The sequence below is a fragment of the Pelodiscus sinensis genome, chromosome 2, assembly GCF_052426305.1.
Source record: "Pelodiscus sinensis isolate ZL-2025 chromosome 2, ASM5242630v1, whole genome shotgun sequence".
Classification (NCBI taxonomy): domain Eukaryota; kingdom Metazoa; phylum Chordata; order Testudines; family Trionychidae; genus Pelodiscus; species Pelodiscus sinensis.
This window is the reverse complement of record NC_143053.1, coordinates 38,390,757-38,406,498: the sequence shown is the minus strand read 5'-3', so window position 1 is coordinate 38,406,498 and position 15,742 is coordinate 38,390,757. Positions and strand designations below refer to the sequence as shown.

General features: G+C 44.8%; 1 protein-coding gene across 6 annotated transcripts in view; it reads left to right on the top strand.

Annotated features, from left to right (window-relative positions):
• The window catches only part of VPS13B (vacuolar protein sorting 13 homolog B), a 1,005,617-nt gene that overhangs the window by 506,908 nt on the left and 482,967 nt on the right, over positions 1 to 15,742 (top strand). The gene's annotated exons all lie outside the window — the stretch shown is intronic.

Sequence of the window (15,742 nt, the reverse complement as noted above, 5' to 3'; positions counted from 1 at the left end):
AACATGATTCTGGGATTCATTAACATGTGTGTTGTGATCAAAGACACGAGAAGTCATTCTTCCGCTCTATTCTGTCCTGCTTAGGCCTTAGTTGGAGTATTGTGTCCAATTCTGGGCACCGCATTTCAAGAAAGATGTGGAGAAATTGGAGAGGGTCCAGAGAAGAGCAACAAGAATGATTAAAGGTCTAGAGAACATGACCTATGAAGGAAGGCTGAAAAATTTGGGTTTGTTTAGTTTAGAAAAGAGAAGACTGAGAGGGGACATGATAGCCATTTTCAGATATCTAAAAGGGTCTCCTAAGGAGAAGGGAGAAAACTTGTTCATCTTGGCCTCTGAGAATAGAACAAGAAGCAAAGGGCTTTAACTGTAGCAAGGGAGGTTTAGGTTGGACATTAGGAAAAAGTTCCTAACTGTCAGGGTAGTCAAATGCTGGAAGAAATTACCAAAGGAGGTTGTGGAATCTCCATCTCTAGAGATATTTAAGAATAGGTTAAATAAATGTCTATCAGGGATCGTCTAGACAGTACTGGGTCCTGCCATGAGGGCAGGGGACTGGACTCGATGACCTCTCAAGGTCCTTTGCCGTCCTAGTATTTTATGATTCTATGTGGCTTCCCCAGAGCCGAATAAAGGTCAATAATCACTTCTCTAGATCTGCTGGCAACGCTCCTCCTAATAAACCTAATATGCCATTAGCGTTCTTGGCTACAAGGGCACACTGTTGACTCATAACCAGCTTCTCATCCACTGTAACCCCCAGTTTCTTTTCTGAAGAACTATTACTTAGCCAGTCGGTCCCCAGGCTGTAACAATGCTTGGGATTCTTCCGTCCCAAGTTCAGGACTCGACACTTATCCTTGTTGAACCTCATCAGATTTCTTTTGGCCCCATCCTCTAATCTGTCTAGGTCAGTCTGGACCCTATCACTGCCCTCCAGCTACCTCTCCCCCTAGCTGAGTGTCATCCACAAACTTGCTGAGGGTGCAATCCATCCCCTCATCCAGGTTATTAATAAAAGTGTTGAACAAAACCAGCCCTAGAACCGATCCTTGGGGCACACTGCTGGAAACCAACCACCAACTTGACATTGAGCCATTATTCACTACTCGTTGGGCCTGACAATCTCGCCAGCTTTCTATTCATCTTACAGTCCATTCATCCAATCCATAGTTCCTTAATTTGCTGGGAAGAATATTGTGGGAGACTGCTTGAAAAGCTTTGCTAAAGTCAATGTGTATCACATCCACTGACTTTCCAGTCACCTCATCATCATCCAAACAAATGCATACAGAAATATCAATAGAATCTTTCTGGGAGATGATGTATACATCTGATGTATTTTTTCAATTTTCTCACAGAGATTGCATGGCAGGGTTGCCATTTTCCCACTGCCATGAAACTTACAACACTCTCCGAAACCATTCCTCATACTGTGTTTCTTGGAACCAAGGTGGCACAGAGTTTCGCTGCATAAGAAATGGGCGGCCCCCCTTTCACATGGAGAAGCTGAACCTGGGTATGCTTGTTGCAGGCTGTTCAAACTGCATTCAGGCACTATCTCTCCTTGTTCCAAAATAGAAACTCTCTTTATTGAACAAAACTCGGGGAGCCTGGGAAAAGGAGGTGGGAGAGGGGAAGAGAGAGTCTGGGAGACGGGAGGAGGAAACCTGGGAGGAGGGAGCTGGAAGGGGGAAGCCAGGGGAAGAAGGAGGAGGGGAAGTATCAAACTATGGTATGCCATATCTTCAGTACTGTGTATAGATGTGATCTCCTCACCCCAGAAAAGATATTTTGGCCTTGGAAAAGGTTCAGAAAAGGGCAATTAAAATGATTAGGGGTTTGGAACAGGTCCCATATGAAGAGAGGCTAAAGAGACTGGGACTTTTCAGCTTAGAAAAGAGGCGACTGAGGGGGGGATATGATAGAGGTCTATAAAAGCATGAGTGGTGTGGAGAGGGTGCATAAAGAAAAGTTCTTCATTAGTTCCCATAATAGAAGGACTAGAGGACACCAAATGAAATGAATGGGTAGCAGGCTTCAAACTAATAACAGAAAGTTGTTCTTCACTGTAGGGGTTCTCCCCCTGTGCGAAGGGGCTTACGTCCGCCCCCCCTCGGTTCTCTGAATATCGACGCCTTAACGCGCCCGATTCCGCTTGGTTTGGTTAGGCGGTTGGGGGAAGGGGGTCCGGGCCCGCCCTCTCTCCGGACCCCAGCCCAGGGCCCTAAGGTCGGGGAAAAAGACTCCCCCACCTAGCAGGGGGGGTCGAGACCCCTAAACTCCCCTGCTCTCAGGGTCCGCGTCCCCGCCCTGGGCTGCTTCTTCCCCCCCCAGGTCCCATAGGCTCACCTCGGCCCTTCCTCTGACCCTGCCCAGGGTCTCCAATACTGCCGACCACTCGCCGGCTCACGGGGGGGGTGCGTCTCCTCGGCGTCCCCCCCTATGGCTGATACACTGCGGCCTTTTAAGCTGCCCGCCGGACGCAGGCAGATGACGTCACCCCCCTCGTCGGACTCCGGCCCCTCCCAGGGCCGTCCTCCCCATGACGGCTCCGCCACGCCTGCTCGGCTCCGCCCCCTTTCGGCGCTGCCGGCCGGCCCCGGCTCGTCACCCGGCCGGGATGCCGGCGCCCCCGTCCCTGCACTGCCTGCCGGCCCCGGCTTGTTACCCGGCCGGTGTGCCGGCGCCCCCGGCCTTACACTGCCTGCCGGCCCCGGCTCGTTACCCGGCCGGTGTGCCGGCCCCTCCGTTCGGGGACGGCGGGCGGTACTCCGCTCCCCTCCGGGGGGTGAGTCCTTCCCCCGCGGTTGTGGCGTCCCAGCGGTTTCCGGGAGGGGCGGGGCCACCCCGCCACATTCACAAAGCAAATAGTCAACCTGTGGAACTCCTTGCTGCAGGAGGCTGTGAAGGCTAGAACTATAACAGAGTTTAAAGAGAAGTTAGATAAATTCATGGATACTGGGTCCATGGAGTGCTATTAGCCAGGGGTAGAAATGGTGTCCCTGGCCTCTGTTTGAAGGCTAGAGATGAATGGCATGAGACAAATGGCTTGGTCATTGTCTTCGGTCCATCCCCTCCAGGGTACCTAGTGTTGGCCGCTATCGGCAGACAGGCTACTGGGCTAGATGGACCTTTGGTCTGACCCAGTACGGCGATTCTTATGTTTTTATGTTCTAAGCTCAGGGTCGGGGTCTCACTCTACCACCTTGATTTTCATGCCAACCTGCTCCTGGGTGGCCAGGCTGGCATCTATCCTGCCCTAGACGGCCACTTTCCTGTGCCTAGTGCGGAGGTCGTGGGTGTTGGAGGCTTCCCCCCAAACCTCGATGAGGTCCACAATGTCCACACTAGACCAGGCAGGCGCCCACCTCTTGTGGCCCCGGACAGGCTCCCAGGAGCCGCCAGCCTGGTCCTGGGAAGAGACGGTGGGCTGGGTGGCAGCGGATGGCTGGCTGGTGCCGTGCCAGGTGCAGGGTATGCTGGCTGGGTGCTGGCAGGCTTGCACCTGGCACGGGCACCGTAGCCAGACCGTGCCCCTTTAAGGGCTTCAGGGCCGGGAGGGGGGCAGAAGAGTTTCCCTGGTGGTGCCCAGAGTGGCCACCAGGGCAAGCTGGGGAGGGCTAGCCTCCCACTAGTTCGAATTAAGTGGCTACACAGCTCTTAATTCGAACTCGTTAATTTGAACTAGGCATTAGTCCTCGTAGAATGAGGTTTCCCTAGTTCGAATTAAGCGCTCCGCTAGTTCGAATTAAGTTCCAACTAGCGGTTTGCCTGTGTAGCGCCTATGAAAGTTAATTCAAACTAACGGCTGTAGTGTAGACATACCCACACAGATTATGTATACAAAAGCATGTGGTCACCACCTTGGGAATATGATCCTCCGAAAGGTCCAGCCTGCCATAGAGACACCTCCATCTAGCTTTCAGTCTGCCGAAGGCACATTCAACAACCATGCAGCATCGGCTTAGCCTGTTGTTGAACCATTCCTTTCTGCTGTCCAGGTGCCCCATGTAAGAGTTCATGAGCCAGGGGTGTAAGTGGTAAGCCCTGTCACCTAGGAACACTATAGGCAGTTCAACATCCCCCATTGTAATTTTCTGGTCTGGAAAAAAAAGTCTCAGATGCAGCTTTCTAAACAGGTCACTGTTTCTGAAGATGTGCATTATGCACCTTTCCTCACCACCCCAAGTTTGTTTGTGAAACACCCACAGTGATCCTCAAGTGCCTGAAGAACCATAAAGAAGTATCTCTTAAAATCGATGTACTCTGAGGTAACATGACGTGGTGCTACAATGGGGATATGAGTGCTGTTGATTGCCCCTTCACACTTGGGAAAGCCCATGTCAGCAAAGACAGCCATGATGTTATCCACATTCCCAGACTCACAGTTCTATGCAGCAAAGTGCAGTTTGTTGTCTGGCACTCTTTTGTAAGTGCTACCCCGATTGTAGGCTTCCTACTCCAAACTGATTTGCAACTGAATGGTAAGAATTGGGAGTTGCCAGCTTCCACAAAGCAATGGCAACATGGTTTTCTAGCAAGAGAGCATCTCTCATTTGGGTGTCCTTGTGCCACAGTTCAGGAGCCAGCTCAGCACAGTTTCAGGTTGGTTGCTTTACACATCTGAATGCTCTGTACCCGCTCGTCTTCAGCACACCACTCAGTGCTGGTTATCCTAGCCCAAAAGCAATGGTCTGCTGTGCACAGCTGATCTGTGGCAGCCTGATACAATGCCAATTTGGTGCTGTCCCTGTCACTCACATTGTTGTCCACCTCTGAGTCTTTGTCCTCTGCTATCAGTTGCATAAGTAGTTCTGCTGCAATGTACAATGTCCTAAGGACATTGAACACAACATGGGAAAGAATTGTGGGATCCATGAATTCTCACAGTAGATGCACGAGATGTTCTCAGCAAGGACTGTCATTGAAGTAGCATGAAAGTAAGCTGGAAGCCCAGGGAGTGCTGAGAAGCAAAGTGGTGACTGACTAGTCATTTTTCACATTCCCAAAATGCGTAGTGCTTTGTTGTGAATTCCTACAGTGCTTAGCAACTGAAGATGATGCCAGGGACTATGGATTCTTATCCACATTGTTTTGCTCCTTCTGTTGACAGGGAAGCTAACAGTGTGGCCATGAAATGTCAAGAATGGGTGGTAGAAAATCTGGTTTTGTGAGTTTTTGATGACTTTTGCATGTTGAGAACACTTTCATTTCCAAACCTTTTCTGCATAGACATAGCCTTAGTGTTAAATGTGTGTGTGGTTCTTGAAGGTTGAGACAGACAGTATCTTAAAATTACACAGTTCCAATAATTGTCTTGATCTTACCTGTTTCTAGTCCAGGTTAGAAGCTATTCTCTTGAGAATAGCTAGAAATCAAATCTATATTATTTGGAAATGCTGTAAAATGATTTAAAGCATTGATCTCTAATTTTAACAGCTTGTCAGATAAAAGTTGCTGAAACATTGTCAAAAATGTAGTTCGAGAAAAGAGCAAAATTGTTACTTACATGGCATCTGTGTATTCCACAAATAAATGAGACAAGGCATCTGTTCCAATATCAAAGTATTGTTATTTATCAAGGACCCAACAATATCCTAGACACCTCACAAAATAAGAAAAAAATAATAGAATGTACAATATAACATTAATTTGATGTGACCATAATGATAATTAACAGGAAAGGAACAATTGAGAACGAGATAAAAAGGACCAAAGAGACAGTAAGTTCACACAGTAAGGAGGTAGATATTTGCCTCTCAGAGGTGAGCTGATACAGTGATGAGGGTGCAAAAATGATATTCATCATTTGTGTTTTTTTATACATTTTTTGGGGGGGTCCCTCCTTTTCTCCTCTTCTGTCTTTCATCATCTCTGGAATTAGGTTTAATAGACCTTGTGGGGGGAAAAGTTAATGTTAAAGCAGTGAATGCATTTTTGTTCATCTCTGTTATTTAATTTTTTAGTTTTCATTTTTTCTCTGACACATGAATTAATTTTAAAATCAATGAAAATTGTTCAAATGTGTAAACCTGTGGCTGACCTCTCAAATGCACTGTAAATAACACAGTAGAAAATAATTCAGAGCATTTCATATGGAAACATCCAAAGATTTTGAAGGAAAATTATTAGAATTTGTTCATGCAGCGAGTGACTGTGTAAGGAAACCTAACAAGCGTTATACACTTTTCAGTAGCTCACATACAGGCACCGGTATTAGAAAATGTTATAATAAGAGATACAAATATATCGGGTTGTCAGGATTATTTCACTATTTTTGTCATTAAATGTCTAAAAATCTTTAATTTCTGTATGGACATCCAGCAGTTAGAGAAATGGGCTTTTGATTTAATACCTCCTCCAAAGGATGAATGCAATGTTGTAGTCCTATTGGTCCCAGGACATTAGATACAAGGTTGTTTAGCATAGATAACTAGCACATATTCTCTTCAGTGTTATTAACTGGACACTCCATTTTGAATGGTCCCTTGGAATATGTTCTAACTACCTATAATAAATATATCTTCCACCTTATAATTTTCTGTCCCAAAACTGAAGAAGAGCTCTGTGTAGCTTAATAGCTTGTCTCTCTCACCAAAGAAGGTTGGTCAAATAAAAGATTCCTCTTTCCCATTTTGTCTGTTCAAAGGATGACACCACTAGCTGTATTCTGCTAGTACTACGCTGTAAATTCAGCAGTGAGCATTACATTAGGTCCAAAGTTGAGGAATGAACCTCAAACTTTCTGGTTCAGCATTTAAAGCTCATGCCATTATAAATGTACATACTGTACAGTAAACAATTCCAGTTTTCGAATCTCTAGTACACATTTAGGGAATTTTAGTATATTGCACTGAGAAGATAGAACAAAGTTCAGATTTTTTTTATTTCGAATGAAATGTTTTAAGGGTCCCAAGTTTGATTGACTGAAATGTTTTATATGAAGTTTATTCTTATCTCTGTAAAAAATCAACATTCATCAGTAAAGTTGGTAACCAACTGGCTGCATCTGTGATACTGCAGTTATTTTTTTTATAATTGGTGCCTCTTGTGTATTATAACTGTTGATAAACATTCAGGTTTAATGGTATGTTCCACTGCTGCATAAGTAATTTTCTCTTATTGCTTCACATTATACATGTGGGATTTTTCTTACCAAGAAATGTATGGTAAAAGGGGAAGCATTTTCATTCATTAGATATGGAACTTGTCAGCTTTTTTGATGTATTTGAATCTTTTCCACTTTTGTAAATTGTGAAGTCATTTTACATTTTGCAAATTAGTTGTGGAATTTTCTCAATATTATGCTCATCAAAATAATGTTCACTACATAGACGATGACACATTGATTATGGTAATATATGGTAAGCGTGAACTGTATTTTATAGATAAAAACAAAGGGCAAAATCCTCAGTTCTGCAAGTGTAGAATTCTAAGCCACACTTCTTCTTCGAGTGGTGTCCCTGTGAATGCTCCACTCCAAGTGAAGGGTTGCCCTGAGCTGCAGATTGGAGCCTTGCAAAGCAGTTTTCTCTGTTGGGCTGCACATGTGTAGGGGGCGTCTTGAGACTTTCCCGCCTCCTGTTAGCACGTGGCTCAACGCCCTCCCTTTCAGTTCCTCTTCAACCTCATCATTGGACTGAGCAAACAAGAGCTTCCTATCAGTCTCTCAGACTATTTTTCTATTAGTTAAGTTTAGTCACAGTTGTTTCCCCTGTTGTACTTCCAAGTTAATTTCCCTCATTTCTTTCTTAAAAAAAAAAAAAACTAGTAATAAGAAGAACAAATTTAATGAAAAGCCCCCCGCAGAGGATTAGAACTCGCTTCAGAGCAGAGCCCCGGTGAACCGGGGCTCTCCTGGTTATTCAACCAAAAGAAAACATATAAATAAAGAAACAGAAGAAAACAATGACAACAACAGACAGAAATGAATAAAACAAGGAAAATAAACAACAGAATAAGGAGGAGGAGGAGAGAACTGGATATGTCTATCTCCTCAGGTTTTAAAAAATGTGACTAGTGCCGCGAGCCTATGCTGGCTTCCGATGGCTGTACAAAATGCATTTGCTGTCTGGGGGAAACCCACTCACCCCACAGCTACACACACTGTGCTTCATTCACGGCAAAAGCTAGAAAATATAGAGAGCTCTGCCTGAGTGATTTTATTTGAGAAGGCTCTACAGCCTGCTGAAGGAGAGGGGACAGTGCAGCAGGAGCCCCCCTGCCTGCCAAAAGTGTGCTCAGACAGAGAGCCTCACCATCCCGCTCTCTTCCAGCTTCCTCCTCCCCAAAACTCAGAGGAGAGGCACAGGATAGCATGAGGATCCTTGCCATTAAAGCAGCAGGAAGATCTTCACACTCTGCACTGGGACTGGTGCTCGCTGCCTTGGAGCAATCCCGAGAATGCTCCAAGCAGCTGGCATGGCAAGAAAAGCCAGCGCCACTTCAAACGGCAGTGCTGCTTCAAGCCCCGGCACTGCTTAAAGCTGTGGCACTGCAGCAGAAGAAATCCCACCCAGCTAAGCTGGCACTGGCTACAGCTGTGCAGTAAGAAGATGCTGCACCAGCACTGACAGCAGGCATAGATAAGCAGCCAGATGAGACTGCTACAGTACAGCCCCAGGAAGCAACTAACACTTACAGCAGGCAGCAGCATCCATACTGCCTTCTACTGATTACTCATCTGTGAGGTATCTACCAAGACAGCCCCCTCTCAGGTCTATGTCACCAATGTCATTTCATCAGGGTCCCTTACCTGATGATGACCAGCACACAGCATACTCCTCCCAGCACGCATCGCCTAGGAGGTTTTGTTCTTACCACAGCAGGGCTGAACCACAACAAAGCACATGGCACCCATACTGGCCTTATCCACCGCAATGGGGGCCCTGGGATCACTGAGACCCATATAGACACCGGTCCTCAGTCCATTCCACGTCATCACAGAGAAGCTTGCCTCAGCCACAGCCCCTACCTTGTGCAAGGCATTCAGGGGAGGAGGAGGAATGAATTTCGGACAACAAATCAGACATTCACTCAATAGACCTCACACACTCTGATAACCTCAGTGCACAACCGGATGATGCGGTTATGCCATCACACACTGTAGCGATTGATGACCTCAAACTGTTTCAAGAATTATTCAAAAGAGTAGCGACAAGTCAACATGTTTCTCTGCAAGAAGTACAGGAAAAACAAAAACCTACATCACATAGCAAGATTGCCCTACCAATAGATGAGGCAATCATGGAAATTTCAGATCTGTGGAAGACACCTGCATACATTCAACCAACTAAGAAAAGGATTGACAAAGTACTTTGTTCCACCAAAAGAAAAAGAATTTCTGTTTGCACATCCACAAGTAAACTCATTAGTTGTGGAATCAGCATAACAAAGAGCGAAGTTGCCACAATACAGAACCAGCAGCATGGATAAGGATTATAAAAAAGCAAGATTTATTTGGCAAGAAAATATACTCCTCTTCCACCCTACAACTCAGAATATCAAATTATTCTGCTCTGCTAGCAAATCATGATTTTGACAGTTATTCAAAATTAGGAGAACTGATACCACGTCTTCCTGAGTCCAAAAGATCGATCCTTAAAGCAATTGTCCACGAAGGGCAAAGAATCACTCGCACCACTCTTCAAACTGCAATGGATGTTGCTGACACTGCAGCCAGAGTGAGAGCTAGGGTGGTAGTGATACGTAGGACTTCTTGGCTACAGTCCTCTGGAGTTCCCTGGGAACTCCAACCCAAAGTAGAAGACTTGCCATTTGATAAGCACAAGTTATTTGCAGCTATGACAGACAAAATTCTCCATAACAGCAAAAATTCAAAAACCACACTTTGCATGTTGGGCATGTACACACCGCCTTACAAACGCAGACGTTACAATCCATATAACACACACAACTGAAACCGATACAGGCAATACAATTGATCCCAGAGGCCCTACGAAGACACCAGACCAAAGCAACGAGCTCAGAGAAGGTGCCCCATCCAGGGCCACCCACCAACTACTCAACCCTCCAAGCAGCAAATTTGAAGATGTGGTCGAGGGTCTGCAATATCTCCCTCGTGATCTAGCACCAGCACAACATGGCCATCTTTTTACCCACTGGTTACGTCCATTCCTTCCACAATGGGAATCTATAACATCGGACCGCTGGGTTCTAGAGATAGTTCGAGTAGGCTATATCATCCCATTTACTACTATCCAACCTACCCTACTCCATCCCTCTTCAGGGACCTCTCTCACGGGACCCTACTAAAACAAGAGATCGACCGACTCATTACAATCAGAGCCATAGAAAGGGTACCCAAAGAGTTCCATAGAAAAGGGTTCTACTTGAACTATTTCTTGACAGACAAAAAGACGGGGGTGGAGGCCTATATTAGACCTCTGCAAACTGAAAAAGTTTCTCAAGAAACAACATTACAAGATGATCACACTTACAATGATCATTCCTGTACTAGATGAAGGGGACTGGTTCATAGCCCTCGACCTGCAAGACGAGTACTTTCACATAGCTATTCTTGCAGCTCACAGACGCTACCTACTCTTTACTGTTGGTCCAGAGCACTTCCAATACAAAGTTCTCCCTTTCGGTCTCTCATCAGCTCCAAGAATATTTTCGAAGGTACTAGCAGTTGTGGCCACATACCTCAGATGACAGAACGTCATCATATTCCACTACCTAGACAACTGCCTTATAAAGGGGTCGTCACGGGATGAAACCGCCTCCATGATAAGTACTACCACAACCGTCCTCTGTCATCTAGGCCTTCTAGTCAACGAACACAAATCAACATTGCACTCAGTTCAAGACATAGAGTTTATTGGCGCACGCCTGGACTCAATCACAGCTCGAGCATACCTACCTCGACAACGTTTTACAACTGTACAAGAAATTATAAGCGTGATATTTACAACTCCCATCACCACAGTACTTACCTGCCTCCGACTAATGGGACACATGGCTTCCACCACCTATGTAGTTCACCACGTTCGCCTACACTTTCGATGCTTTCAACTCTGGGTAGCAACTGTTTACATCCTGTCACGACACATGGAGCAAGGGGGTTACCATTCTATCAAACGTTCTTGCATCCCTACGATGGTGGACAGTATCGAACAATCTTCTGGCGGGGGTTCCATTCCAACAAATTGAACCCACTCTTCAAATTACCACGGATGCTTCCCTCCTCAGCTGGGGGGCACATATGGACAACCCAGGAGTTCAGGGCAGGTGGTCTCCAAGTGAGACACTACTACACATCAGCCTCCTCGAATTGAGGGCAGTAAGGAATGCCTGTGCACATTTTGCCTCCAACATCGCCAGTTGCACAGTCCGCATCCTAACGGACAACATTTGCTCAATGTTCTACATAAACAGACAAGACGGAGCCCGCTCCTGTTCCCTCTGTGCGGAATCTAGCCGCCTGTGGAACTGGTGCATCCGCAACCAAGTCACCCTCATAGCATCCTACCTCCCCAGGGTGAACAACACCAAAGCGGATTCTATCAGCCTCACTTGGACCACGAGTGGGAATTACATACGGAAGTCACAAATTCAATTTTCCACCAATGGGAATGGCCATCTATAGACCACTTTGCTTCTACCCTTAATACCAAGTGCCCCCGATTCTGCTCATGGGTGGGACTTGGCAAACATTCTCTAGGGGACGCCTTTCTCATCAAATGGACAGCCCCCCTACACTACATCTTTCCCCCCATACCGCTCATCTCAAGAGTCCTACACAAAATCTGCAGAGACAAAGCCCTAGTCATCCTGATTGGTCCATCATGGTCCCTTCAAACTTTGTACCCATACCTCTACAGGTTCAGCCTCCCTATCCACTACAACACCAAGCAGATTTGTGTCGCACAGGACAATGGGAGGATACTGCATCCACAGCTCCATACCCTACATCTTCAGGCGTGGCTTCTGTCTGGTTCGTGGAGATAGAAGATTGGTGTTCTCAGCAAGTGAAGGAGATCCTTCTCCATAGTAGGAGACAATCCACACACAAAACTTACCTGCAAAAATGGACACGGTTCTCCCACTGGTGTCAGCGGGCCAAAGTGGAACCCTGTGTCTCCCCATTAAATACCATCATCGACTACATTCTAGACCTTAAAGCATCGGGACTGCCAATCTCTTGTTTAAGAGTCCATCTCTCTGTGATAGCAGCATTCCACACCTCGGTGGATGGCTTCTTCATATTTGCCCATTCTATCATGAAGAGATTCCTTAAGGGACTTCACAACATAGACCCATCCTGTAAGGCCCCATCCCCCTTATGGGACCTAAATCTTGTCCTGAATCACCTCAGCAGGCCTCCCTTCGAACCACTGGCTACCATGCCCCTTTTCTTTTTATGAAAGTCTGTTTCCTGCTAGCCGTTACCTCGGTTAGGAGAGTAAGTGAACTTGGGGTGTTAATGGCAGAACTCCCTTACGCAGTTTTCACAAAGGATATGGTCATGTTTAGACGCCACCTGACATTCCGGCCGAAGGTCTGTACGGAATTCCATGTCAATGAACCCATTGTACTACCTACCTTTTCCCCAAAACCACTTGCTTCACAAAAGGATGCCAGTTTACATACTTTGGACATTTGACGGGCTTTGGCCTTCTTCCTGGAAAGAACAAAACCATTCTGTAAATCTTGAAGACTTTTTATCTCTATCGCTGAACGATCCAAGGGAGCACCCATCTCATCACAATGAATTTCAAAGTGGATATCGACAGGTATAGTCAGATGTTACACCCTGGGCAATAAACTGCAACAATGCCCACCATGAGCACATTTCACTTGAACTACGGCTGCTTCCACAGCCTTTTTGAACAATGTTCCCTTAAGAGACATTTACCGGGCAGCAACATGGTCTTCAGACTATACTTTTGCCAAACATTATGCTATCCTGCCACAACTTCATGATGACTCAGCATGTCCATCACCGCTAAACACTGACTCTGGCTCCCTCCAGCCATATATTGAATACTGCTTTTAGTCACCTGGAGTGGAGCACCCACGGGGACACCACTCGAAGAAGAAAAGGGAGTTACTCACCTTGTACAGTAACGAGTGTTCTTCAAGATGTGTGTCCCTGTGGGTGCTCCACGACCCTCCCTACCTCCCCTCTGCTTTGAGTCTTAGTTATTCAGGTGGAGACGAGGAACTGAAAGGGAGGGGGTTGTGCCGCGCACTAACAGGAGGCAGGAAAAACTCTAGACGTCCCCTGCACATGCGCAGCCAAATGGGGGAAACTGCTTTGCAAGGCTGAGATCTGCGGCTCAAGGCAACCCTTCACCTGGAGTGGAGCACCCATGGGGACACATCTTAAAGAACACTCAGTACTGCATGAGGTGAGAAACTCCCTTTTTTGCTTCCCAAGGCTGGCCAGGCACCAAACTAGCCACTGGCACAAATCAGAGAAGTGAAACCTCCACTGGCACATAATGGATTGAAAGAATACACTATACTTTGGTCCCTCCTCCTGTCCCTGTACATCATGACACACCCCTTATATCAGAATGAATGGCAGTAGGAGATATACCCATCTGGCCTCCTTGACTTTATGCTACTCTGGGATTCCCCTACACCTAGGAAATCTCTAACATCTCTTTTAGAGCATTTTTCCAGCTGCTTTGTAGTGCTGAAGCAGATAACAGCTAGAATGGGTTCTGAGGATCTGGGCCAAATTTTTACTGCCAAGAGTTTCCCAATAGTATTTTATTTTAACTATTCTGTTCTCAATATGCTACTACAAAATATATAGAAATTATGTTTAAGATCGCTATTAAATGGAGACATGAGCTAAGTAATTTTGTTTTGTCATGATTAAATGTAATAGGCATGATAATTTAGTCTATCTCACACTTTTTGATATTTGTTAGAAAGTGCTCTATTGCAGACAAAGTGACTTCTTATAGGAATAGTCCTTAAGTTTATAACTACAACTTTCATCTCAAGTTGGGCAAAATGTCTGTTGACTTACAGCATGGCAGAATTTGACCATTAGTTAGCACATTATGTACAAGTATGCATTTTGTCTAAGATATAGTTAAAATGCTGAATTAAATTTCTCCTAAAATAAACTCTTAGAATGTAGGAAACTAGCAGCCATGAGGGTAGGCTGGTTGGTGAGAAATCATTGACTTATCTGAAGTATTTGCATTAGGAGATCACATATTTCTGCTCCAATGAACTGAATGATTATTGTTTATTCATGCTTGCTGTGTAGTGGATGACCACTTGATTTAAATCAACAAGTATTCTTTGTATCTAAATTAAAGTAAATAGAGAGATACATTATAGTATATGTATGTACATTTGAAGTACCTTTACCTCAAGACTTAAAGAAGCTCTCTGATTTCTATGCTTCTGCAAACACATTTAAAATCTTATCAACAAAAAAAATTTCCCTGGACTCTAATGACTTGCTATAGCTTTTACATGAATGGGCAGCAAGTCAGCAACATTAATTGAACCAAATTATTTTGTAAAGACCGTTTTTTAGCAGACAGAACTATTTTATGTTATATAGCAGTGTCTCCACCTTTGTCTTTCTGCTCCAGCCAAGAGATCCACCACATGGGATCTTTAATGTTAGGAACACAAAGCAGTGGTGTTCTGTCATTTTACATGTGGTGACATTTGTAACCAAGAGGGACAAAGGGCAGCCATTAGCCATTTGGAAATAGTATATAGAAATTGCTTAATTTTAAATTTGGATTTTAAAAACTATTTTTATTTTTCAATTTATTCTGTGACTAAATTATGTGAATAAGACAAAATAAAGAGCATATCATACATTTATCTGTCAAAATTTATAAATTCAAAATTTATCTGTCAAATTGAAATTCTGAGTGCGAGATTTAGTGAAAAATAATACATTATGTGGCTTTATGGAATGTATTGGTAACTACAAAAATAGTTCACAATATTGTTTATCAAAATAAGTATTAAATAAAATTATTAAATAAGCAAGATGTAAGAGTAAGCCAGTTTGTGAAATAGCCAGAACAACACATAACTAAATATGAAATTTAACAATTGTTCGCAGGTAGGCACACTTTGTCTGGGCCATCAGGAAAAAGAAAGTAACTTTAAGGATTTTCCTAGTTGTGGCTCAGCCACCTTCATTGGCTAGAGGAAAGCATAAGGGGGGCTGATTGACTCAGGGGAGGGGTATAGCAGAAATCCATTGGCTTATTCTCATTTGTGGGAAGGACCCATAAATCCTTTCTTGTGCCCTGGGTGTCATTGTGTGCTTGGAAGCAATAGCTCCCTTTCCTACCTTAAGATTAGAACAGAATCAGATTTTTGAATTTTTCTGTCAGCATCATACTAGTCACTTTTTTGGGCCTGGGAACGATGTTTTCCTTGTCCTGAGTGGTGTAGGTTTTTTACCTTCCTCTCGGTATCCCAGGATCTGCTTATTAGGGCATGCCATGAAAATGATAATTTTGTTACAACCCGAAAAGTGCACAGTTTAGTTTCTTGTTTAATTGGGGTCTGGCAGAATCATGAATAGAACTGCCCACTGCCCAAAGCAGGACCAGTCCCAACTAAATGAACCCAGCCAGGGCTTTGTCAAGCCGAGACTTAAAAACCTCTAGGGATGGAGATTCCGCCACCTCCCAAGGTAGCCCATTCCAGTGCTTCACCAACCTCCTATTGAATAGTTTTTCCTAATATCCAACCTAGACCTCCTGCACTGTAACTT